This window comes from Arachis stenosperma, chromosome 1 (assembly GCF_014773155.1).
Source record: "Arachis stenosperma cultivar V10309 chromosome 1, arast.V10309.gnm1.PFL2, whole genome shotgun sequence".
NCBI classification, from domain to species: Eukaryota; Viridiplantae; Streptophyta; class Magnoliopsida; order Fabales; family Fabaceae; genus Arachis; species Arachis stenosperma.
Window position 1 is genome coordinate 73,741,636 of NC_080377.1, and position 25,261 is coordinate 73,766,896.

Sequence of the window (25,261 nt, forward strand, 5' to 3'; positions counted from 1 at the left end):
ATCATGTCTCTTATGTTTAAGGGGCGTGGTAGATCTTCTGCAAGAGTAACCATTGGAAGGGTTGCTTCTAGTGCTATTGCTAAAAGAATCCTTAAGGATTTTGTAGGAACTGAGGTGTGTACTTATCTTGTGGTTTAGTCTAGAGTTTTCTACTTGTTTTACACAATGGAGTTTTTGTCCCTTTTTTAGCAGTCCACAGCTTATTGTTTGAAGAAACTATAAAATTGTATCAACAAATATTAATACATGATAAAAATATTTCGAATCTAATTCTCCCCCTTTTTTCATTGTATGTTAATTTTTCTATTATTCTTCTATCAGTTCCCACCTTTGAAAATACATGCAAAGAGTACATATTTTCTTCTTCGTGATAGGCAAAAAGTTTTAAAACGAGAAAATAGGAAAATACAACAAGGGAGAGGATAAGACATCTTTTGAAACAAGAAAAGAAACATGGAACTTTAGACAGTAAAGACATAAGCGATGTTGTTCAGCATCGATTATTTATATATGTCTATTCATAGTTGGTGTATATTTATGTGCATGTGTCATGTTTTTATATGCCAATTTCTTTAGGATATCCTTTGCTAAAGGTCTCTTACTTTTCAGATTTTTGCATATGTGTCTCAAGTTCACAAGGTTGTTCTGCCAGTGGACTTAATTGATAATGAGACAGTGACACTTGATCAGGTATTAAAGTGAATATTCATATTTATATATGTTTATTGATGTCTTTTTTAAATTAGTCTGAAGTATTAAGCCAAACAAAATTGTTTAAAGGAGATTTAATGTATCCTATACATGGAGACTTGAAGATGGCTATTTGTTTTAACTTTAATATTTTTAAATGGTACTAACTTATCAAGTTGACATCTTCTCAACCCTCATCTAATGGAATGTCTTTGCATATCATGTCTATAATTTTCTTTCCAATTTTGTATTAGGAAAATAAAAATGGCATTCATAGATAAAAAGGCCAATGGCATAATGTTTTACTGACTACAGTAAGCTAAATTGGCGGATATTCTCTCTAATTTGCTTTCATAATTGGTTATTACTCTCTTATATTATTGCAATTCTGAAGCCGAAATCTTGCTTTGGCATATATTCTTGGAACCTTTTCAGATCGAGAGCAACATTGTTCGATGTCCTGACCCTGAATATGCAGAGAAGATGATAGCTACTATTGATGCTGTCTGAGTTAGAGTTGATTTTGTTGGTGGTGTTGTGACATGCATAATGAGGAACTGTCCACGCATAAGTTTTCTACTTTTGTATGTTAGCATAAAATTAGTGAGCAACTAGCAGTTACAATTCAAGGTGCAAGTAAACTTGTAAAATTGATTAAATATATAATAACACAAGGGTTTTATGGGTGAGTGTAAGGTACTTGGTAGTTGATACCCCTGGATAATAATAGTACTAGTAATAATAAATACGGAAGAGAATTTCTAGATTTAACATTGAATTGCAAGAATACAAGCAGCATGGCATTTCAAGAGTCCAAAATCCTCATCGTTGAATAGTTGTTGATTATAAAATTAATCTAATAGAGGCATGACTTGAATATTCTATAAAATCTAGAAAGCACTGGAAACTAGGCCTTAGTTGAACTCAAACAAGCTGTGCTCAAGTCATCCTTGGGAGTTTTAAGAGCTTGCTTTCACGTGTAGCATGTCTCTATGGTTAAATTTGTAGCCTATCAATGTTATAGTGCTCTTCGAATCTCACTATTGGTACTTTAATAATTAGCAGACAGAACAGAAGGAAAACTGCTTTAACTTATTTTAGTGTTGTGTTATTTAATGCTCAATATATCTTTCAGCCTAAGAGTATAATTGAATCTATTATATATCAGGGAATTGGTTCAGCAGTATTTGACAAACTTGAAGCTGAATTGGCTAAAGCTGCTATGTTATTGCCTACAACCAAGGGCATTCAATTTGGTAGTGGGTTTGTAGGTATTTGGATTGCTTATGTTTATTAACTATGATTGTCTGTGTTACGATATGACATCACTATAGCAGAATTATTTTAAAAATTCTATTTTCTGTAATTACTTTGTCTGATGATGGCTTGATTTAATCATTACAAGTATCTTTCTGACTGGGAGTAAACTCAATGATGAGTTCTATATAGATGAACATGGAAGGACCAGGACAAGGACAAATCATTCTAGTGGGATACATGTATCAATTTTTATTCTATTATTACTAATTAGCTGTCTCTAGATGTGTAGTATGATGGTCATGTGCCTATAAAGATTTTACTTACTATTGTTTGTATTGATAATCAAAGTAAAATTTCCAATGGAAAAATCATAAACATGAGAATAGCTTTCAAGCCAACATCAACTATTAGTGTAAGTCCATTCTCTCCCTCTCTCTCTCAACTATTAGTGTAAGTCCATTCTCTCTCTCTCTCTCTCTCTCTCTCTCTCTCTCTCTCTCTCTTTCATTTGTGTGGGAAGGTTAATCAGTAATTGAGGTAGTTTACTTAACCACTTTCGTGAGGACATATGCCATATTCATTACTCAACAAAAGTCCTCTTTTAAGTGGTAGTTGAGGAGCAAAGGGTGTTTGTTTTCCTGGTCACGCACGATTTGTCAATTTTAAATTATTTATGATAAAAGGATGTATCATATCTATATATTAATGCTTTTTACATAAAATTTTATAGTTATCTTTTTATGTACAAATTGTTTAGAGTACATAAACTATAATAGATAGATAAACAATATATATATATATATATATATATATATATATATATATATATATATCTATATGTTATAATTTATTTATATAAAATTAGTGATTATGTTTATGTTAATGTTATTTAAGTCAGTTTGTGAGTTTGAGTCAACTCGTAAATTTTTGGTTAGCTAAACTTAAACTTGACAAATAGGCTTGATTATTAATGAGTTAAGTCGTAAGTTAAACTTGAGTTTGACCTGACTCCTCTCACCTCCAAATCTAGATACAAGGCAAGTATATACCCATATATTTAGGTATAGGACGATAATAACATAGAAAATGAGACAATAAATAGATATTCAAAATCAATATAAATACTTAAATAACTATCATATCCCACCCATTGCCATTCCTATTGGAATACATTGATAAACAAAAATGTTAAAAGAACTAAAAATATTTATAATGCATTCAATGCGGGTACTACATGAATGGTCATCCTATTTAATGTATTTATACTTCTTCAAACTCGTAACTAAAGCTTAATTGAAATTGTGTATTAGTATGTCTCTTAAAATGCTGTTTTAGGATTCAAATTTTTGTAAGGACAAATGGTAGATAAAATTCTTTAAAATATTGAATATTGAGTGTGTAATGTGAATGAATTTGTCATGTAAATACTAAGAGAATGTCTAATACATTTGAAAAAGAAATCCTCCTTTAAGCTCCTATTAAATCAACTTTGAGAACAATCCTATTTAAACCTATCACTTTAACAAATTAGATGTCTCATTTTACTACCTACATTTTGTCTTTATGAGTGAAACAATGATTCGTTTACATTTTGCTTTTTCAAAGATGATGTTTTCATTGTTGTCAATATCTAATGGGTTGGAATTACTCATTTTTTTCAATGGTTAAGTGCTGGCCAAATTTTGATAAAAGTACTGGCCCCCTAAACTTTCTCTTTTGTTAATGTACTTATCTTTGCATCACAATTGATATGTGATGCATTCAAAAAAAATTGAAAATCTTAAATCTTCATCTTTATTTTTAAATAAGAAAGTATTAAATCTTTTTACTAATTTTAAAAATAATATATATTTAAATTTTTATTTTTTTAATATTAAGAGAATAATTAATATTTCAAATAATTACTCATTGTGTTCTATAATGCACCATATCAATCAAACTTTGTTATTAGTCATTAAAATAAATCATAGTTGGTAATTTTATATATTTATATCATTTATACCTATAAAAAGATGTCATTATATCGACCTAAAATGTTATTATTTACATGATTAATTAAATTTATATGAAACTCTGACCCAAAAATAAAAAATTTGATTTTTATTTCTTCAATTTCATTCACATAAATTAGCATGTTTACGATAGTAACCATTCCATGATGCTATATTAAATCCTGAATCATATAAATAAATTGATCTATTGTATATTCATGTATACCTAATATTTTTTTTTATTATATAAGGTTACCTAATAAACACCCAAACCTTATAAGGTTAACCAATTAACCTCCAAACCTCATCACTCACTCGTTTAAGTCCTTATTACTCATTTTAATTCAAATATTCAATTCACCATTTTTTTCTCATTCGACCTGTATTTTATTTCAATGGCTTCTTCTTCTACCTGTCTCTCTTCGAAGCCATTCCTCGACAGTTCTATCTCTCCCAATTCCAACCTCTGATCCCAATCATCCGCCTACCTTCAAGCCTCCCTCGGCCCTTGCATTCCCAAAAACATCTGTCAGTTCACTCTCTCCTTCCATCTCTTTGTTTTCTCTTCATCGCATCATAATATATATAATTCCTCTTCTAGTTATTATTGTTAGTTGATTTTCAGATTATCGGTTACTGCAATCTGCTCCCTGTTTATTTTTTCAAATCCATATAATCTATTGCGTTTATTTATTTGCTTTCATGAATGCAATTTTTTCAGCATAATAATTTTGAATACTGAATCCGTTGTTGAATATTTCATTGATTCGTCCAAAATGGTAATGATAATAAGCTTTTTCTATATAACGGGATTGTTAATTACTCATTGGATTATGTCGGGACAATTACCATTTAGTGATTCATATGAATTTTAATGTTTTAAGTTTGATATAGCATGTAATTCGTTGTAATGTAATCATTGTAATAGGTGATTTTGTTGTTTAGCTCATGTAAGAACTCCTCGAAGGGGGTATACACACATGTTTCATCTTATGTGAAATTGATTCTTAGTTTGATTTATTTATTTTTTCCCTGAAACTTTTTGCCTATTAGGATTTTAAATTTTAAGCTTCCTAGATAATTTATACTTAGTTTAAATGCTTCTAACTTTTTTTACTTAAACTTCCGAAAACATTAGGTCTCAGTATTTCTTAAAGGATAATAAAATTAAAAGAAATGGTTGGTTTGTAATCTAATGTCAGTTATGCATTTAAGGGTTCATAGTTAATGATATTGAGATGGACATTGGTTTGAGTTTTTGAAGTCATTGATGAATTACAAAGATACAGGCGGTTGAGAGTACTTGTTAAAATCACTTCCGTGTGACAACATATGGTGAGTCTCTTGGCAGAGGTGTTGGTTGTGTCATTGATGGGTGTCCTCGCATCCCTCTCTCCGAGTCTGACGTGCAAGTTGATCTTGACAGAAGAAACTGCATAGTATAACAGATGAATATATTTTAAGATAGCTTTTCATTATTGTAACTATGAATGATAGGAAATGATTGTTGATTATGCATTACAAAATGTCTCTAAAGAGTAACATTGTGCAGTTCTTGTGTATAGGAGGCTAGGCAAAAGCCACATTACAACTCCTAAAAAGGAGACTGATACGTGTAAAATATTCTCAAGGGTCTTCAAAGGTTAATATTTCTTCTATATATTTGTTGGGAAGCTGTATATTTATTGCAAAAAAAAAAATAAAACACTGAAGTATAATTTGTTAATTGCAGGACTTACTACTGGAATTCTAATCCATGTATTTGTACCTAGTACTGATAAAAAATGACATGTGAGTATCTAATGCTATAGCTTATATTCATGTACAGAAGAGTCAATAAAAAACAACCAACACTTATTGTTATTCTAGACGTGTTGTAATGTTGAACTGAATGGAGATTCTTCTTTCCCCTCCTTTTTTCTTTTACATTTCTTTGCACGTATGTGTTTTTTTGTGGGGTGAGGGGGTGTTAATCAAAGATGATAAATTATATATTCTTCAGAACTTGTACTTAAAACCAACCATATATGTTTAGGGACTTACTTTGAATTGGTCATGCTAAGACTGACGTTAGTTGGGTGTTTTCTTAGATGACACATTTGTGTTGGAGAGGCCTCCGAGCTCTCCTATTCCCTTCCTACTAAGTGTTAATCACCCTAAATCTCTTTTCCACACAACTATTTTACTAACTCTTGACTACTAACTCCTAATTGATTCAACGTCCAATAGCCTCGATTCCTATCATACTCAATCTTTTGGTAAATCAATCGTCCTTATTTGGTAATTGGTTAGATGAAGTAAAAACCTGTAGTTCGAAGGCTTGACAATAATAGTTGATTATGATTTATGACAGACTCACAAGTTTATATTTGGTATTCTTTAGTTGATTCTGTAATGCTTATAGCTTTGTTCATTACATTTTCTGGGTTTCAGGACTATAGTGAGTTGTCATCAGCTTATAAGCTTTCCCATGCGGATGCAACCTACGAAATGAAGTATGGTATCAGATCAGTTCAGATATCAACTTTTATGATTTAATGAGTTTGGCATTTTCTTTTAATTAGACATGCATTATACTTATGCATCTGGTCTCTTATTTTTAAGGGGCATGGTAGATCTTCTGCAAGAGAAACCATTGGAAGGGTTTCTTCTGGTGCTGTTGCTAAAAAAACCTTAAGGATTTTGCAGGAACTGAGGTGTGTAATTGTCTTGTGGTTTAAGCTAGAGTTTTCTGCCTGTTTTACACAATGGTATTTTTGTCCCTTTTTTAGCGGTCCACTGCTTATTCTTTGAAGAAGCTATAAAATTGTATCAAAAGATATTAATACAGGATAAAAATATTTTGAATCTAATTCTCTCCCTTTTTCCATTGTATATTATGTTTTCTGTTATTTTTCTATCAGCTTCCACCTTTGAAAATGCATGCAAAGAGTACATATTGTCTTCTTCGTGATAGGCAAAATGTTTTAAAATGAGAAAAGAGGAAAGTTCAACAAGGGAGAGGATAAGACATCCTCTAAAACAAGAAAAGAAACATGGAACTTTACATAGTAAAGACATAAGTGAAGTTGTCCAGCATCGATTATTTATATATGTCTATTCATAGTTGGTGTATATTTATGTGCATGTATCATATTTTTATATGCCAATTCCCTTAGGATATCCTTTGCTAAAGGTCTCTTACTTTTCAGATTCTTGCATATGTGTCTCAAGTTCACAAGGTTGTTCTGCCAGAGGACTTAATTGATAATGAGACTGTGTCACTTGATCAGGTATTAAAGTGAATATTCACATTTATATATGTTTATTGGTGCCTTTTGTAAATTAGTCTGAAGTATTAAGCAAAAAAAAATGTTTAAAGGAGATTTAATGTGTCCTATACATGGAGTATAAAACCAGGTTAATTAATGAGTAATTAACCCAAAAATCAAAATTTATTCTAGAAAATTATAAATATGAATTTTATGGCTTAATATGATAGAGAAAATTTAAACAAGAATTTTGACACCAATTTTAAAGAATTCAGCCCAAGATTAGGCCGAACGGGCCAAACCGGGCCAACCAGGCCCGTATTGGGACCTTGGCCCAACCCAATGGGTGACTAAATGAGAGGCACAACCCTTCTCTCCCCACCACAACATCAAACACGCTGAGAAGGGAAGGGGAAGCATGAAACCCTTTTCCTAATTCAATTCAATCTTCATTTGACTTAACTTTTGATCTGGAGCTCCGACCGCCGCACTGTTTGCAGCCACGCGACCGCGGTGTCTAGCTCTACAAAGCCCAAAAATTCATGTGAGAGAACAAAAATTTAGTGGGTAAAGTGTTCAGATTTTTGAGTTTTGATGTTATCAGATCTAATTAGCTTGAAGGAAAAGCTTCTTCTTGCCTCTTTGCCTCTTTGATCCTTGCTTGATTATGAATGGTTGAGTTTTGGTTGGTTTAAAAGAGTTTTGGAAGTTTTATGTTTTAAAATTTGGAGGTTTTGCAAGTTTGGTGAAAATTGTATTTTTAGTCCAAAATTTGACGGAGTACAAACTGGCCTCCGGACCCCTAATTTATGTCAAACATATTTAGAAACGAAATTGGGTCCGAGGTGTTTATGCCATTTAAAGAACGGTAGAAAAATATTTTAAAATGAGGGAGATATGCTCGATCAAAGTTTGGTGTGCAAAGCTAAGCATTCAGGACTTAGCAGCTTTTCAGGTTTTTGCTATGTCCGCATACGCGAGATGCCTGCGCAATGCTACCAATGGCTACTGCCTTAAGGTTTCGCGTACACATGGTGTGGGTCACGTACGCAAGAGTGGCATTTTTGAGGTTGCATACGCGACCACCTAGTGCGCGACGCGAACAAATAATTCAGTTTGAGGAGCTCTCGTATGCGAACCAGTGATGCGTACGCGAGAAGTCCAGCTTGGCCAGGGAGCGTACGCAAGAAGGAACACACAACGCGAGCATATGCTACTTCTTATGCTCCTCGCGTATGTGAGCAAGAGGCCACATACGCGAGCCCCTGTTTCTCAGCAACTGTGCTTTCTGATTTTATGCATTCCTCTAGCATTCAAAACTCTGTTTTCTCTTGTTTGAAGCCTAATAGGTGGTTAGAGGGTTATGAAGCTTGTGAAGGTTGTGAGAAAGGTAACTTGTAAAAGAAGTAAAGGGAAATTTATGATGAATCATGATTGATTATAGCATGAGTTGATGAGGATAATGGTGGGAGTGCTGTGTATGATATGAGCCAGATGGCTGCATGTGATGATGGATTATGGCTGGTTATAAATTATGAGTATAAGCCGAATGGCTGAGATAAATATTGATTTATGGCTGAGTATGAATGCATATATTTGGATTGATTGATGTTGTGATGGTTGTACTTCCACCTATCTAAGATACAAGTTTCCCTGGGTGAAAGCAGTTGCTAGCCACCACGTACTCCAGGTTGAGATTCGATACTCTGCTGACCCTATGTGGTAAGTGTGGTCGGACACTGTGAAAGTTCCGGATGAGCTCGCCCCCGTGAATAAACTCCAATGTGGGTATTGTGTATATATATGTTGATAATTATGATTGAGTATAGCTCGAGTTGGGGATGCGCGACAGAGGGACAGTCCAATAGTTAGCTACTAGGACTTGTCAGGTTGGCTTCATAACCGACAGATGAGACTCATCAGCTACTAGGATAGGCATACATCATATGCATTATATGTGATTTGTTTGGAATGCCTAATTAACTGCATAATTACTTGCTATTTGTTTAACTGCTGTATCTGCTTCCTATTTGTGAATTTTCTTACTTGATATAATTGTGTTTGCGACATCAAATTACCAGTGGCTGTTGGGAGGTTTAGAGGAGTTGGAAAGGGGAGATTTTGTTTGACTGAATATCCTTAATTTGTTGCCTATTTTTATTTCTCATGGTTTAGTTATGTTTATATGCTTTAATTATGAATTGGGAGTTCTAGGATTGCCTTCGGTTTTCCCAAGACATTATATGTTAGATATTTGGGCATTGTTACTATGCTGAAAATCTCTGGTTCTCACCCATGCAGATTTTTGTGGGTTTCAGATGCAGGACGTGAGGCTCCTTATTGAGGCATGCTGGAGACTTCTGATTTAGCGAAAATCATTAGCTCTTGAGACTTTATTTTAGTTTTATATAGTTACTTAGATACTTATTATCTCCACTGTTTACATGTAGTTTGTATCAACTCCTCTTAAAGATTATTTTGGAGACTCAGGTTTTGTAACTCTGTATTTTGGGGTTTCTTTTGGGTTTTTCCTATATATATATATAACTATGTATATATATGTATAACTATGTGCTCGGACCGGTTACCATCACGAACCGAGACCTGAGCTTTGCTAGTTGTATCTTGGTACTCTATTGTACATATATCTGTGTCAGCTTACTTTATCTGCTTCGTTTACGTTATAGATCAGAGTGTTGTGCGTTTCAGTTTAGCAATTTTCATTTACCCCTTTTTCTTCAAAGGCTCCTAGTTATACATATACTTCACACTACTATATATACTAAATTTTATTTTTAGAGGTCGTAATTGATGTGTGGAAAACGATCCAACACAAAACTCACCGGCAAGTGTACCGGGTCGCATCAAGTAATAATAACTCACAAGAGTGAGGTCGATCCCACAGGGATTGAAGGATTGAGCAATTTTAGTTTAGTGGGTGGTTTAGTCAAGCAAATCAAGTGTTGGTTAAGTGATTTGTGTTTAACAGAAAGTAAATGACAGTAAATGTAAAGGGGGAAAGGGAAATGGGCAGTAAATTTAAGAACAGAATTGTAAAAGTGCAGAAACTTAAGGAACAAGAAATTAAATGACTGAAACTTAAAGTGCAAGAAAGGTAAATTGCAGTAGCTTAAATGGCAAGAAAGATAAATTGCTAGAAGATAAATGGGAATTAAGGAGTGGGATTGCAAGATCTAAACAAAGGAAAAGTAAATTGCAGTAATGAGGGTAGCAGAAATTGAATTGGATGCAAACAGAAATCTAAACAGCAAGGAAATGAAAGTGCAGTAAAGGTTCACAGAAGAACCAAAAGTGATCTCAGGATCCCAAGGGCTTAGGTAGCAGAGCCTAAAACCCAATTTCCTTCCCAGATCTGAAGTTGCTAAGCAATTGACAGAAAATGAAAGAAGAAGCAATAGAAGAACAGAATTGAAAGTGAATTATGCAGCAAACAAATTTAAACAGAGCTAGAATGGGAATTGGGACAGAATTTCCCCAATTTCACACATCCACAACTCAGAAGACAGAGGAGTAGAATTGCCCAAGGGAATTGAGGAAGGAGATCAATCAATTCTCCCTTGATCCTCTGAAGTCTCGGCCAATTCTCTCAAGAACAATTCCAAGAGAGTCAAAGCTCCAAAGGAATGTGAAAGTGAAAATTCTAAAGCCAAGGTAAAAGTAAAAATTCAAAAGTGAGCATAAAAGTAGCTAAAAAAGTTCTAATTACATCAAACTAACTACTATTTATACACTTTCTATTCTTGGATTTTGGGATTTGGATGGGCTTTTGGATTGGTGAAGAAATGAATTCAAATTAATTTTTAATTTGAATTTTGGCCCAAAAAATCCACTCCCAGGAGGCTGCCCTGCCCTTGTGGTGGGCAGGGCAGAAAATTGATGCTTGGGCTAGCAATTGGTGCGGCCATGATGCGTGTTGGTGCAAGTTTGGTGCGCCCTTGGTGCGCCAGAGGCTGCCCTGCCCGCGCCAAGGGCAGGGCGGGAAAGCTGCTGCGCCAGAACGTGATGCGTGCGTGCGCTTGGTGCTGCCAGGATTGAGAGGCGCGCGTGCGCGTGCTGCACGTTGATGCGTGGATGATGCCAGATTTGAGGAGCGCGCGTGCGCGCGAAGCAAGTTGACGCGTGGATGCTCCCTGCCCGCGCCAGGATGAGAAATGGTGCGCACACTCATGATTCTGCCCTGCCCGCGCCAAGGGCAGGGCAATGATCCTTCCTTCATGGCCCGTGTTCGAAACTGGGCGGAGGCATGCACGCTAATTATTTTCTTGGTTTCTTGGCACGCTAGTGTGTCTCAAGGCTTGGCTTCCTCATGGTTCTTGGTTCGAACCTTGTGGCATGCATGGGAGCTATTTTTCCTTGGATTTCTTTCCTTGAGGTGCCCGATCCTGCTCTCCACAAGGGCAGGGCAGAGTTTGCTTCTCTTGGCTCCAAGGCACCATTTTGTGCTCTGCCCTTGGAGTGGGCAGGGCAAGGTTGCCTTGTCTTGGTTTGGTTACTTGATGCTGCCCTCCTAGAGGGCATTCTGCCCTTGTGGAGGGCAAGGTTGCTTCCCCATTATAATGCGGCACGCCTCCTCTTGATTCGGCCACGCTTTTCTTTCTTTGGCTACACTTTTTATGCCACGCTTTCCATTTTCTTTTCTTTTCTTCACCTACAATAAACCAAAACAACCACTCAAAGCATCACTAAATTCAAGAGGCTTATAAATCAATTAAAATGCAATTAAAATTAGCTTAAACCTCATGATTTATCATTAATTTCATAGTGGTTGCTTGATTTAGAGAAGTTATGCATTTTCACTCCAAATCACTAACTTAGGATGCAAGAAAGTGCATAAATGCTAACAAAACAAGTGAAATTAGCTTGAAAAATGGGTATATGATGACTTGTCATCACAACACCAAACTTAAACCTTGCTTGTCCCCAAGCAAGCATCAAAACTAAGAGTAAATGATATGAATAAGAAAAGAACACAAATCCTTATTATGCAGATAGCAGAACTTCAATTTATGGGGCATTTATGCAGACAATGATACTCACTTATTGTTGCTGCTGCATAAGACACACTTTGCATCCAAGGTTTGCTAAACTTGCTGTTATAAGACTCTCCTTTTGATCACTCCCTTGCTAACTTCTTTTTGGCTTATGATGCTTTAACAAGCTTTTTATTTTTTTAGAGGTTTGGTGTTAAATGTTGCAGCTTAGCCTTTGGCTTCATTTTCTTTTATTTTGCTCAACATCTTTCCACCACAGACACTTAGCTCACTAATTCTTCCTAGGATCATTGATGCCCAGCATCTCTTTGGATCACTAAGTGCTTTGTATCTAAGTTGCTCTTTATTGTGGATTTTCAATTGGCCATCCCAAATCAGTTGATCTAAGTGACCGGGTTTCAAAATACCCCTTAGAATTTACTCGTCCAAGCAGATCTCAGTACAAGAACACCACAGGCATTTGTCCTAGGGTCCAAACCATTGGTGTCCAACCTTTATTCTTTGTTTTCTTGCCATTTTGGCTTTTTCTTTCTTCCTTTTCTTTCTGTTTTTGTTACCAAGGGTGCTTCATTATTGATAAAGGTCTATGTAACAGCAAGCTAACTCACAATTGAATGAGAATGATATTATGCAACACTTATCTCATGAGTTATGCATTTAATCAAACACATGTGCCACCACCAACTTCCATTCATACTCATGCAACATTGGATATTTTACTTTTCAATTCAAACCAAACTCTTTTATTCAAGCATATGGGAAACAAAGCAATATTCAAGCTAAGTGATGGATACAAGCATTATGCAGACTCATCATTTTTCCAAACAATTTCACTTGCAACTAGATAAACTCTTTAGCAAGGCATACAATGGTTTCTATGTTCGAAACAATACACAGCAGCAAGGATTAAGTTCAGATACAACCTTTGTAGTTGCAGCCCTTTGATTTTTCTTTCTGCTATGTTCCCTTTTGAGTCAAAATGCATAGTGTCTTCAATTATTGATTCATGTCCTGCATAATCCTCAAAGTTGCTTGCTTCTCAAGCCCTTGATCATATGGTTAGTAAGCATAACTGAGTGTGGTTTCAGGATTTGTTTTGGTGTGTGAACACCAAACTTAATTGTTTTGCCACTGTCTCAGATGTACAAAGTTAACCATATTTGAAACCATGTATCCTTGCTAACGGTTAATGGAATTAAAGCTAGAAAACAATTTAACAGTTGAGTAATGTGGTTGATTGCTTGGAGTTAGAATCATGCAAGAGGTGAGAATGTATTAGATGATATTTTTGGTGGAACACCAAACTTAGAAGTTTTCATTCTTCCTCAAATTGTTTTGGTGTGCAACACCAAACTTAGCTCCTTGCAATCCATACCAATTACTCAACATTTTTATTGAAAAGTTATGAAAAGAAACTACCTCAGGTTGGGTTGCCTCCCAACAAGCGCTCTTTTATTGTCATTAGCTTGACATTGACCTCCCTTTAGGGTGGTTGATATTGGTGGTGTCTCAACTTGTCACCCCTCACTGTCAGCTTTCTCTGAGTGCTTTGATGTTCAATCTCCACATGCTCAAAAGAAAGAATTTGGTTGACAGTGTAATAATCTTCTGCTCCCTGCTGTTGGTATATTAATTGCACCTTATCACCCTTAGAAAATCCTTCAGTTGGGATTTTCTTGTTCTTCCACCCTTTGTGAGCCTTTTTCTTATTCTTCACCTTTTTCTTGCTTGTTGATCTTCCCTTCTTGGCAGTTACTTGAGTTGTGATGCCTTCCTTTCTGCTGATCACCCCTGCTTCCTTGTGAATCCCCTTTTCTTCTTGCATCTGTTTGTTTTTCTGTTCCAATTCCTTTTCAGTTGATTGCTTTGGAAGGGGATCATCACTCATTTTGCCTGTTTCTTCATCTTTTTGTTCTTCTGGAAAGACTTTCAGGATGATGCTCTCCTCATGCATCCTCAGAGTTAACTCTCCTTGCTCAATGTCCACAATGGCTCTAGCAGTGGCTAAAAATGGTCGACCAAGTATTATGGAGTCATTTCCATTTTCTGAAGAACCTAGGATTACAAAGTCTGCCGGATAGATGAACTTGCCAACCTTAACTAAAAGGTTCTCAATTAGCCCCTTAGGATAGACTATTGATTGATCCACCAATTCCAAAGACATCTCTGTTGGTTTTACTTCCTCTATGCCAAGCTTTTTCACTAGAGAATATGGGATTAGATTTATGCTTGCTCCTAGATCGCACATCCCCTTGTTGATAAACAGGTTCCCAATAGTGCATGGTAGGAAGAATCCTCCAGGATCTTCAAGCTTGGGAGGAAGTCCCTTTTTGATGAGTGCACTACACTCTTCGCTAAGCATCACGAATTCCTTCTCATTCCAACTTCTTTTCTTGTTGATGAGCTCTTTTAGAAACTTAGCATACAGGGGCATTTGCTCTAAAGCCTCTGCCAAAGGTATGTTAATTTCCAATTTCTTCAAAGTCTCAAGAAATTTGTGGAAGTGCAGGTCCTTTGTTTCCTTGTGGAATCTTTGTGGATAAGGTAGTGGTGGTGTTGAGCTCTTCACCACTTGATGCTGTTCTGGAATGGGTTCCTCCATGATCTTCTTTCCTTTCTTCAGATTCTGTGGCTTGTTATCTTCTTCTGTGAGTTTTTCTGGAGCATTCTTGCTTATCTTATCCTTGTTAATGGCTTCATCCTTCTTTGTTGGCTCAGTGATATCTTCCATGAGCTCTTTGGTTGCTCCTTGGTTGCCATCTGTTAACACCCTTTCACTTCTCAGTTGCACCACCTTGCATTCTTCCTTTGGGTTGGGAATGGTATCACTAGGTAGTGAACTTGATGGTTTCTCAACAGAGATCTTCTTAGAGATTTGGCCAATTTGCCTCTCTAAGTTCTTCATGGTAGCTTCTTGATTCTTGGTGGTTAGTTCTTGGCTTTTCATCAGTTTTTCCATGAGCTGTTCTAGATGGGTGATTCTCTGTGAGTCTTGTGAGGTGGGTTGATTTTGGGGTGTTGATGGGTGAGGATAAGTGTTTTGGTTAGTTGGGTGGTTATTGGGTGGGTATTGGTTAGAATTTGGGTAGTTGTTTTGTGGTTTTCTGTATGAATTTTGGTTAGTGGTTGGCTGGGGGTTGTGGTTTGTGTTTTTCCAATTGTTTTGGCCTGTGTTTCTTTGCCATGGTTGTTGGTTTTGATTGTGATTGTCTCCCCATCTGAGGTTTGGATGATTCTTCCAAGATGGATTGTAAGTCTCTCCATAAACTTCATTTGTTCCCTGATTCTGGTTGTGCAAGTATTGAACCTGCTCTTGTTGTTGCTCCTCTTGAGTTTCTTCACTTTGTACCCAAGTGTTTGGAGGTTGGCTTGTGGTGCTCACTGCTGCCACTTGCAAGCCATCAATTCTCTTAGCCATTTGCTCAAATTATTGTTGGATTTGCTGCTGCATCATCTTGTTTTGAGCTAAGATTGAATCAACTCCTTCCAACTCCATGACTCCTCTTCTTTGTGATGGTTGGCGTTGTCTTTGATGAGCAAAGAAATATTGGTTGTTGGCCACCATATCAATGAGGTTTCGAGCTTCCTCTGTGGTTTTCATGAGTTGTAGAGAGCCTCCGGCAGAGTGATCAAGAGCCTCTTGAGCTTTAAGAGTAAGGCCTTCATAGAAGTTTTGTAGCTTGTCCCACTCAGTGAACATCTCTGGTGGACACTTCCTCAATAGAGCCTTGTATCTCTCCCATGCTTCATATAAGCTCTCGGCCTCCAATTGAGTGAAGGTTTGAACCTCTGTCTTCAACCTTAGGACTCTTTGAGGTGGATAGAATTTGGCAAGGAACTTGCTCACTAAGTCATCCCAAGTGTTGATGCTTTCTTTTGGAAAGGTCTCTAGCCATTGAGTTGCTTTATCTCTAAGAGAGAATGGGAAGAGAAGCAACTTATAGCTATCAGGAGGTACACCATTTGTCTTCACTGTATCACAGATTCTCAAAAAGGTGGACAAATGTTGGTTTGGATCCTCCAAAGGTCCTCCTCCGAAAGAACAATTGTTTTGCACCAGAGTTATGAGTTGTGGCTTGAGTTCAAAGTTGTTGGCATTGACATTGGGAGGAAGAATGCTACTCCCACAATGTTTGGCATTAGCAAATGTGTATGAAGCCAAGACTCTTCTCTGTTGGTCATTGTTGGCTCCTCCTCCTGGCTGACTGGTATCTCCTTCCATATCTTGGAATTCCTCCTCAGATTCTTCTTCTTCTCCAACAATATTCTTCCCTCTTTCTGCTCTTCTTATTCTCCGAAGAGTCCTTGGATCAATTTCAGAAATGATAGGAGAGGATCTCCCTATACCTGACATACAAACACACAGCAACAAACACACAAACCCAGAGAGTTAACAAAACTTCAATCTATTGCTAGAATGAGGTTTTGGTTAGTTTAAGCAAAAATTCAAACAGTTAGTGTATTAGTAGGAGTTAGAATAACAGAAAAGAAAAAGTGCTTAATCTAGACCTCCACTTCACTTAATCATTGTCAATCTATTTCAATCCCCGGCAACGGCGCCAAAAACTTGATGTGTGGAAAACGATCCAACACAAAACTCACCGGCAAGTGTACCGGGTCGCATCAAGTAATAATAACTCACAAGAGTGAGGTCGATCCCACAGGGATTGAAGGATTGAGCAATTTTAGTTTAGTGGGTGGTTTAGTCAAGCAAATCAAGTGTTGGTTAAGTGATTTGTGTTTAACAGAAAGTAAATGACAGTAAATGTAAAGGGGGAAAGGGAAATGGGCAGTAAATTTAAGAACAGAATTGTAAAAGTGCAGAAACTTAAGGAACAAGAAATTAAATGACTGAAACTTAAAGTGCAAGAAAGGTAAATTGCAGTAGCTTAAATGGCAAGAAAGATAAATTGCTAGAAGATAAATGGGAATTAAGGAGTGGGATTGCAAGATCTAAACAAAGGAAAAGTAAATTGCAGTAATGAAGGTAGCAGAAATTGAATTGGATGCAAACAGAAATCTAAACAGCAAGGAAATGAAAGTGCAGTAAAGGTTCACAGAAGAACCAAAAGTGATCTCAGGATCCCAAGGGCTTAGGTAGCAGAGCCTAAAACCCAATTTCCTTCCCAGATCTGAAGTTGCTAAGCAATTGACAGAAAATGAAAGAAGAAGCAATAGAAGAACAGAATTGAAAGTGAATTATGCAGCAAACAAATTTAAACAGAGCTAGAATGGGAATTGGGACAGAATTTCCCCAATTTCACACATCCACAACTCAGAAGACAGAGGAGTAGAATTGCCCAAGGGAATTGAGGAAGGAGATCAATCAATTCTCCCTTGATCCTCTAAAGTCTCGGCCAATTCTCTCAAGAACAATTCCAAGAGAGTCAAAGCTCCAAAGGAATGTGAAAGTGAAAATTCTAAAGCCAAGGTAAAAGTAAAAATTCAAAAGTGAGCATAAAAGTAGCTAAAAAAGTTCTAATTACATCAAACTAACTACTATTTATACACTTTCTATTCTTGGATTTTGGGATTTGGATGGGCTTTTGGATTGGTGAAGAAATGAATTCAAATTAATTTTTAATTTGAATTTTGGCCCAAAAAATCCACTCCCAGGAGGCTGCCCTGCCCTTGTGGTGGGCAGGGCAGAAAATTGATGCTTGGGCTAGCAATTGGTGCGGCCATGATGCGTGTTGGTGCAAGTTTGGTGTGCCCTTGGTGCGCCAGAGGCTGCCCTGCCCGCGCCAAGGGCAGGGCGGGAAAGCTGCTGCGCCAGAACGTGATGCGTGCGTGCGCTTGGTGCTGCCAGGATTGAGAGGCGCGCGTGCGCGTGCTGCACGTTGATGCGTGGATGATGCCAGATTTGAGGAGCGCGCGTGCGCGCGAAGCAAGTTGACGCGTGGATGCTCCCTGCCCGCGCCAGGATGAGAAATGGTGCGCACACTCATGATTCTGCCCTGCCCGCGCCAAGGGCAGGGCAATGATCCTTCTTTCATGGCCCGTGTTCGAAACTGGGCGGAGGCATGCACGCTAATTATTTTCTTGGTTTCTTGGCACGCTAGTGTGTCTCAAGGCTTGGCTTCCTCATGGTTCTTGGTTCGAACCTTGTGGCATGCATGGGAGCTATTTTTCCTTGGATTTTTTTCCTTGAGGTGCCCGATCCTGCTCTCCACAAGGGCAGGGCAGAGTTTGCTTCTCTTGGCTCCAAGGCACCATTTTGTGCTCTGCCCTTGGAGTGGGCAGGGCAAGGTTGCCTTGTCTTGGTTTGGTTACTTGATGCTGCCCTCCTAGAGGGCATTCTGCCCTTGTGGAGGGCAAGGTTGCTTCCCCATTATAATGCGGCACGCCTCCTCTTGATTCGGCCACGCTTTTCTTTCTTTGGCTACACTTTTTATGCCACGCTTTCCATTTTCTTTTCTTTTCTTCACCTACAATAAACCAAAACAACCACTCAAAGCATCACTAAATTCAAGAGGCTTATAAATCAATTAAAATGCAATTAAAATTAGCTTAAACCTCATGATTTATCATTAATTTCATAGTGGTTGCTTGATTTAGAGAAGTTATGCATTTTCACTCCAAATCACTAACTTAGGATGCAAGAAAGTGCATAAATGCTAACAAAACAAGTGAAATTAGCTTGAAAAATGGGTATATGATGACTTGTCATCAGTAATACCTCACCACCTCTGTCTTATGACTTAAGCATAAGACTCTGTGTGATAGGGTGTTACATTATGGTATCAGAGCAATTCGTTTCAGTAGAGCATGAGGGTTAGACTGACTATGCTTCCGTGCATTCTCTGTGTGTGTGTGTGTTTATGTGCTATTAGAATATCTGATTGATATAACTGGCATAAACATTCATGAGCATGAATTTGGGACTTTGAAGCACTAGACTTCTGATATTGAGACTGATCAACTTGATATTGATTGTTTGTTGTATATAGGAACCAATTAGTGTCTCGTGGACACGGTCGAGACCTTGGGAGAGGTCGTACTAGTACTCAGGGACCGGAAACCAATACGAATGGTTCGATAAACTTCATGGCTGTGTTAGAGAATATGGCTGTTGCTATGCAGGCCATTGTTGAGGCGTTAAGACATCAAATGAATAATAATGGTAATGGGGAAAATGGCAGAATGGGTCTATGACGCTGTCAGCATTCTTGAAGGTTAACCCGCCGGTGTTTAAGGGAACCACCAATCCAACTGAAACTGATACCTGGTTTCAGGCCATGGAACGAGCACTACAAACACAGCAGGTGCCTGAGGAGTAGTGTATCGAGTTCGCTACCTATCAGCTCACCAGGGAAGCGCTACATTGGTGGCAAGCTACACGACATCTTTTGCAGCAGGGTGATGACCCTATTTCCTGGGATGCTCTCCAGGTTGAATTTTATAAGAAGTACTTTTCGAATTCTGTTAGGATGGTGAAGAAACTTAAGTTACTGTAGCTGAAGCAGGGTTCCATGTCCATTTCTAAATACACCAACAAATTCGAGGAACTGTGCAGATTTTCTCGTATTTGTTAGGGAGCTCCTGAAGACTTCGAGGAATGAAAGTGTATCAAGTACGAAGGAGGTCTCCGAAGCGACATCTTCATTTCAGTAGGGCCAATGGAGATCAAGACTTTCTTCGAGTTGGTAAATAAGAGCAGAGTGCCCGAAGACTGTGTGAAAAGGGCGGCGGCGGATAAAGTAAGTCACAGGGGGACTTTTCAGTAGAACCGAGAAGGAGCTTTGCTCCTAGAGGTCAAACTTTTAAGCGTGGAGGCTTTGCACCACAACAGACTCAGGATCAGGCTAATTTCAGAAGGCCTAACAACAACAATTTCTCTAGGAGAAGATTTAGAAAGCAGCCTCTGAATGAGCAAGCTTGTGCTAGATATGGGAGTCATCATCCGGGTTCTCAATGTAAAGCTGGTTAGGGCTTGTGTTACTCATGTGTAAAAGCGGGGCACAAAGCCTCGAACTATCCGGAGAAGCAAAGACAAGGAAATGGGAGGACATAGTAGTCTGGACGGGTGTTCACCACTTCAGCTATAGGTGCAGAGAGATCTGATACACTTATCCGAGGTAAATGTGAAATAGCCGGTAAACTTTTGAATGCTTTATTTGGTTCGGGAGCAACTCATTCATTCATTGCACTTGAAAAGGCTAGCGAGTTAAGATTGAAAATTGCGGTTTTGGGCTATGATCTGAAGGTGTATAATGCCACTCATGAAGCCATGGTGACTAGGTTAGGATGTCTGCAACTTTCATTTAGGGTTAAGCAACGTGATTTTGTCCATGATTTAATTTGCTTGTTGATGACCGGTCTTGATCTTATCTTGGGGTTGGACTAGTTGTCTAAAAACCATGTTTTGCTGGACTACTTTGAGAAATCATTATATTTCATGCCAGAAGGATCAGAAGGGCCGGTTGTAGTGAATGGATATTATTTAAACTACGTGGTATTAAATTGTCAGATAGGAGTGTCAAGGCATTATGCTGTTGGCTGTGAGTGTGTCGGGTGAGGAACAAAGTTTAGAGAAAGTTCTGGTTGCTTGTGAGTTTCCTGAAGTTTTTTCGGACGACATTGATGAATTCCCTCCTGCTCAGGAGGTTGAATTTGCAATTGAGTTGGTACCTAGAACGGGGCCAATCTCTATTGCCCCTTATAGAATGTCTCCTTTAGAAATGGGCGAGCTTAAGGCTCTAGTGGGTAAAAGCTTCATCTGTCCTAGTGTTACTCCGTGGGGAGCGCCGATGTTGCTGGTGAAGAAGAAAGACGGGAGTATGCGTCTCTACGTGGGTTACAGGCAATTGAATAATGTCACAATAAAGAATAAGTACCCACGACGAAGGATTGACGATCCCATGGATCAGTTACAAGGAACCGGGATTTTCTCCAAGATTGATTTACGATCCTGTTATCACCAGATAAGGGTGAGAGGTGAAGACATCCCTAAAACCGTTTTCAGGACTCGTTATGGTCATTACGAGTACACTGTAATGTCTTTTGGGTTGATGAATGCTCCTGCAGTATTTATGGACTATATGAATAGAATTTTTCTCCCGTTTTTAGATAAGTTCGTTGTCGTCTTTATTGATGATATACTAATTTATTCTAAGACCGAGGAAGAGCATACGAAACACTTAAGAATTGTGTTGTGGATTCTAAAGGAAAGGAAACTTTATGCGAAACTATCTAAGTGCAAATTCTAGAAGAGCAAGGTGAAGTTTCTTGGCCATGTAGTGAGTAAGTAGGGGATAGCAGTAGATCCTTCCAAGGTGGACATAGTGATGGAGTGGGGGCGACCGACCTTAGTAACAAAGATAAGAAGTTTTTTAGGCTTAGCTGGTTACTATCAGAGATTCATCAAAGGCTTTTCTCAGATGGCATTACCATTGACAAAGTTAACCCGCAAGGATGTTCCATTTGTCTGGACTCCTGAGTACGATGAGGGTTTTCAAACGCTGAAGCAAAGGTTGACCACTGCACCTGTATTGGTGTTGCTTGAACCGAATGAACCATTTGAGGTGTATTGCGATGCCTCACTAGAGGTTTGGGGTGCGTGCTAATGCAGCACCGGAATGTAGTAGCATATGCCTCACAGTAGTTGAGACCTCACGAAGTTAATTATCCGACGCACGATCTGGAACTTGCTGCGGTTGTGTTTGCATTGAAGGTGTGGAAGCATTACCTCTATTGGGTTAAGTTCTGAGTTTTCTCTGATCATAAGTGCTTGAAATATCTCTTTGATCAGAAAGAGCTTAATATGCGACAAAAGAGGTGGATGGAATTACTGAAAGACTACGATTTTGAGCTGAATTACCATCTGGGGAAAGCGAATGTTGTGGCGTATGCATTAAGTCAGAAGTCGTTGTATGCGACTTGGATGATGCTTAGAGAGGAGGAATTGCTAAAGGCGTTCAAGAGTTTAAAAGTGGGAGTCAGAGAGGAGTCTGGAACTTTGTGCCTAAGTCAATTACAAATTTCGAGAAACTTTAAATCTATGATTGAGGAAGGTTAGCAAGACGAGAAGGAATGACGGAAGGTATGGCCGGCAATTAAACAAGGGAAGCGATGGAGAGTATCATGGGATGATGATGGGTTATGGAGGTTCAAGGGTAGGATTTGTATGCCAGATGAAGGGACCTTACGGCAATATATCTTGAGGGAAGCACATAATAGCGAGTTTTCTATTCATCCGGGAAGCACTAAGATGTACAATGATCTGAAGCTATGTTTTGGTGGCCTGGTATCAAAAATGATGTAGTGGAATATGTTTCAAAGTGCTTAACTTGTTAGAAGGTGAAAATTGAACATCAGAGACTGATAAACTACTATTTTATGGTTTATCTTGTGCTCAATTGAATTGTTTTTTATCAAGTCTTTGCACACTTATTCATATGATTTGCATGATTTTACAATTCCTTCCCAATTTTATTCTATGATTGAAAACTTGCTTCCTAAGCCTTTAAATTGTGTATTTTAATTCCCTTTTTTACCATTTGATGTCGTGATTTATGCGTTAAGTATTTTCAGGCGATATAGGGCAGGAATGGCTTAAAGAATGGAAAGGAAGCTTGCAAAAATGGAAGGAGCACAAGAAATAAAGGAGACAACCAGCGAGAAGCGACGCGCACGCATGGCTCACGCGTGCGCGTGAATCGGAGTTCACACGGCGACGCGTGCGCGTACCTTATGCGTACGCTGACACGCGAAGTTGACCAGCGACGCGTATGCGTGACATGCGCAACCTGCAGAAATCGTAGAAAACGCTGGGGGTGATTTTGGGCCAAGTTTGGACCCAGTTTTTAGCCCAGAAACACAGACTAGAGCCAGAGGACAAATAGAGACTTAACACACATTCTCATACACATAGTTTTTAGTTTTAGTTTTGAATCTTAGAGAGAAATCACTACTTCCTCTAGGGTTCTTTTACATTCATATATTTCTAGTTTCACGCTTTTGCTTTTGGATATTGAGAAGAGTCATTGCCTCCATTGAAGTTTCATTATTCTAGTTTGTTTCCCTATTCCTTTACTCTTTTATTGCCCATTAACCCTATTTGGATAAGTATGTTTATGATTTTGGGATTTATTAATGCAAAGTCTTATTTTTATTTTTTATTATTTTTTAGTTATTATTTAATTTATCATGTCTTCTTCTTATTCCCTTTATATACCTATGAACGTTATATTCATGTCAATGGAGTAGTTTCCTAACTTTATTGGGAGTTGATTAAGAGGAGAACCTTGAGTTGGAATACTCAAGTGTTAATTTTAATTAAAAGTTGTTGGCTGGCTCTCTCGTCTCTGACTCTAATCCTTCCTTGTGAGAGGACTAGGACTTGAGATATAGTTGGTTAGTTAGTTACTTGACTTTCCTTTATTCAGTAAGGGATGACTAAGTAGAACAAAAACCTTTTAATATTACACTTGGAAAAATCCAACAAGGATAGAACTTCCAATTAATCTTCTCTCGGTCAAGGCTTTTATTTGATTATATAAATTCTCTCATTAATTTTCATTGCCTTAAATTACAATCATTTAATTTCCTGTTCTCCAACTCTTAAAAATTCTTGGAAAACTCCTGACTAATAAGATAGCACTCTTTTGTCAACTCGTTGGGAGACGACCTGGGATTTCTACTCCCATTATTTTTATTCTAAAATTTGTGACAACCCTTTTAAATTGATAAGCGGATTTTTGCTGGTTAAGAACTGTACTTGTAATGTTATTTCTATATTAATTTCTTAATCGGCTAATTTCTGCCACGTCAGAGACCTTCTGGGACTTTGCAACCCTTGGAGATTTCGCAATGGAAATGGGAGAGCATTGTGATGGACTTCGTATCGGGATTGCCGAGAACTACAGTTAGTTTTGATGTTGTCTGGGTGATTGTGGACTGACTGACGAAGTCGACTCACTTTTTACCCATTCGAATGAATTCTAACCTTGAGGAGCTAGCACGCTTATATAGAAAGGAGATTGTGAGACTTCATGGTGTGCCTACTACCATAATTTCTGACAGAGATCTCCATTTCACTTCAAGGTTCTAGGGTGCATTTCAGAAGGCCTTTGGAACCCGATTAAGCTTGAGTACGGCTTACCATCCTCAAACAGATGGCCAATCTGAGAGGACAATCCAAACCTTAGAAGATATGCTAAGAGCTTGTGTTTTAGACCAGCCGACGAGTTGGGATTGGTATATGCCACTAGTGGAGTTTGCGTACAATAATAGCTACCATGCAAACATCGGAATGGCTCCGTATGAGGTTTTGTATGGGAGGAAGTGCCAATCTCCACTATGCTGGTACAAAGCTGAGGAGAAGAGCTTATTGGGGACTGAGATGATAGCTGAAACTACTGAACAAGTTAAGAAAACCAGAGACAAGATGCTCACTGCTCAGAACCGTCTAAAGAGTTACACTGATCAGAGGCAGAAGACCTTAGAATTTGAGGAGGGAGACCATGTTTTTTTTTAAGGTTACTCCAACAACAGGAGTAGATAGAGCAATTAAGATAAAGAGCTGAATCCTCAATACATCGGTCCGTTTCAGATTCTCGAGAGAGTTGGACCGGTAGCGTATCGGAGAGATCTACCACCTTATCTTTTGAACCTGCACAATGTATTTCACGTGTCGCAACTTTGGAAGTATAATCCTGATGCTAGCCATGTGCTAGAACCTGAATCTGTTCAGTTAAAGGAAGATCTGACACTCCCGGTGACTCCGGTCAGAATTGACGACACTAGTATTAAGAAGTTACGCGGGAAAGAGGTTTCATTAGTCAAAGTGGCGTGGAGCCAAGCTGGTATTGAGGAACACACTTAGGAACTTTATTCGGAGATGCGAATAGAATACCCGCACCTATTCTCAGGTAACTAAATTTGAATTTTGTGGGCAAAATTTCTATTTAGGTGGGTAGAATGTAAAATCCAATTAATTAATGAGTAATTAACCTACAAATTAAAAATTATTCTAGAAAACTATAAATGTGATTTTTATGGCTTAATATGATAGAAAAAATTAAAACAAGAATTTTGACACTAATTTTAAAGAATT

The 25,261-nt window shown here is 38.0% G+C and overlaps 1 pseudogene; it reads left to right on the forward strand.

Annotated features, from left to right (window-relative positions):
- Positions 1 to 25,261, forward strand: part of LOC130981092 (chorismate synthase, chloroplastic-like) — a 36,450-nt pseudogene that overhangs the window by 237 nt on the left and 10,952 nt on the right.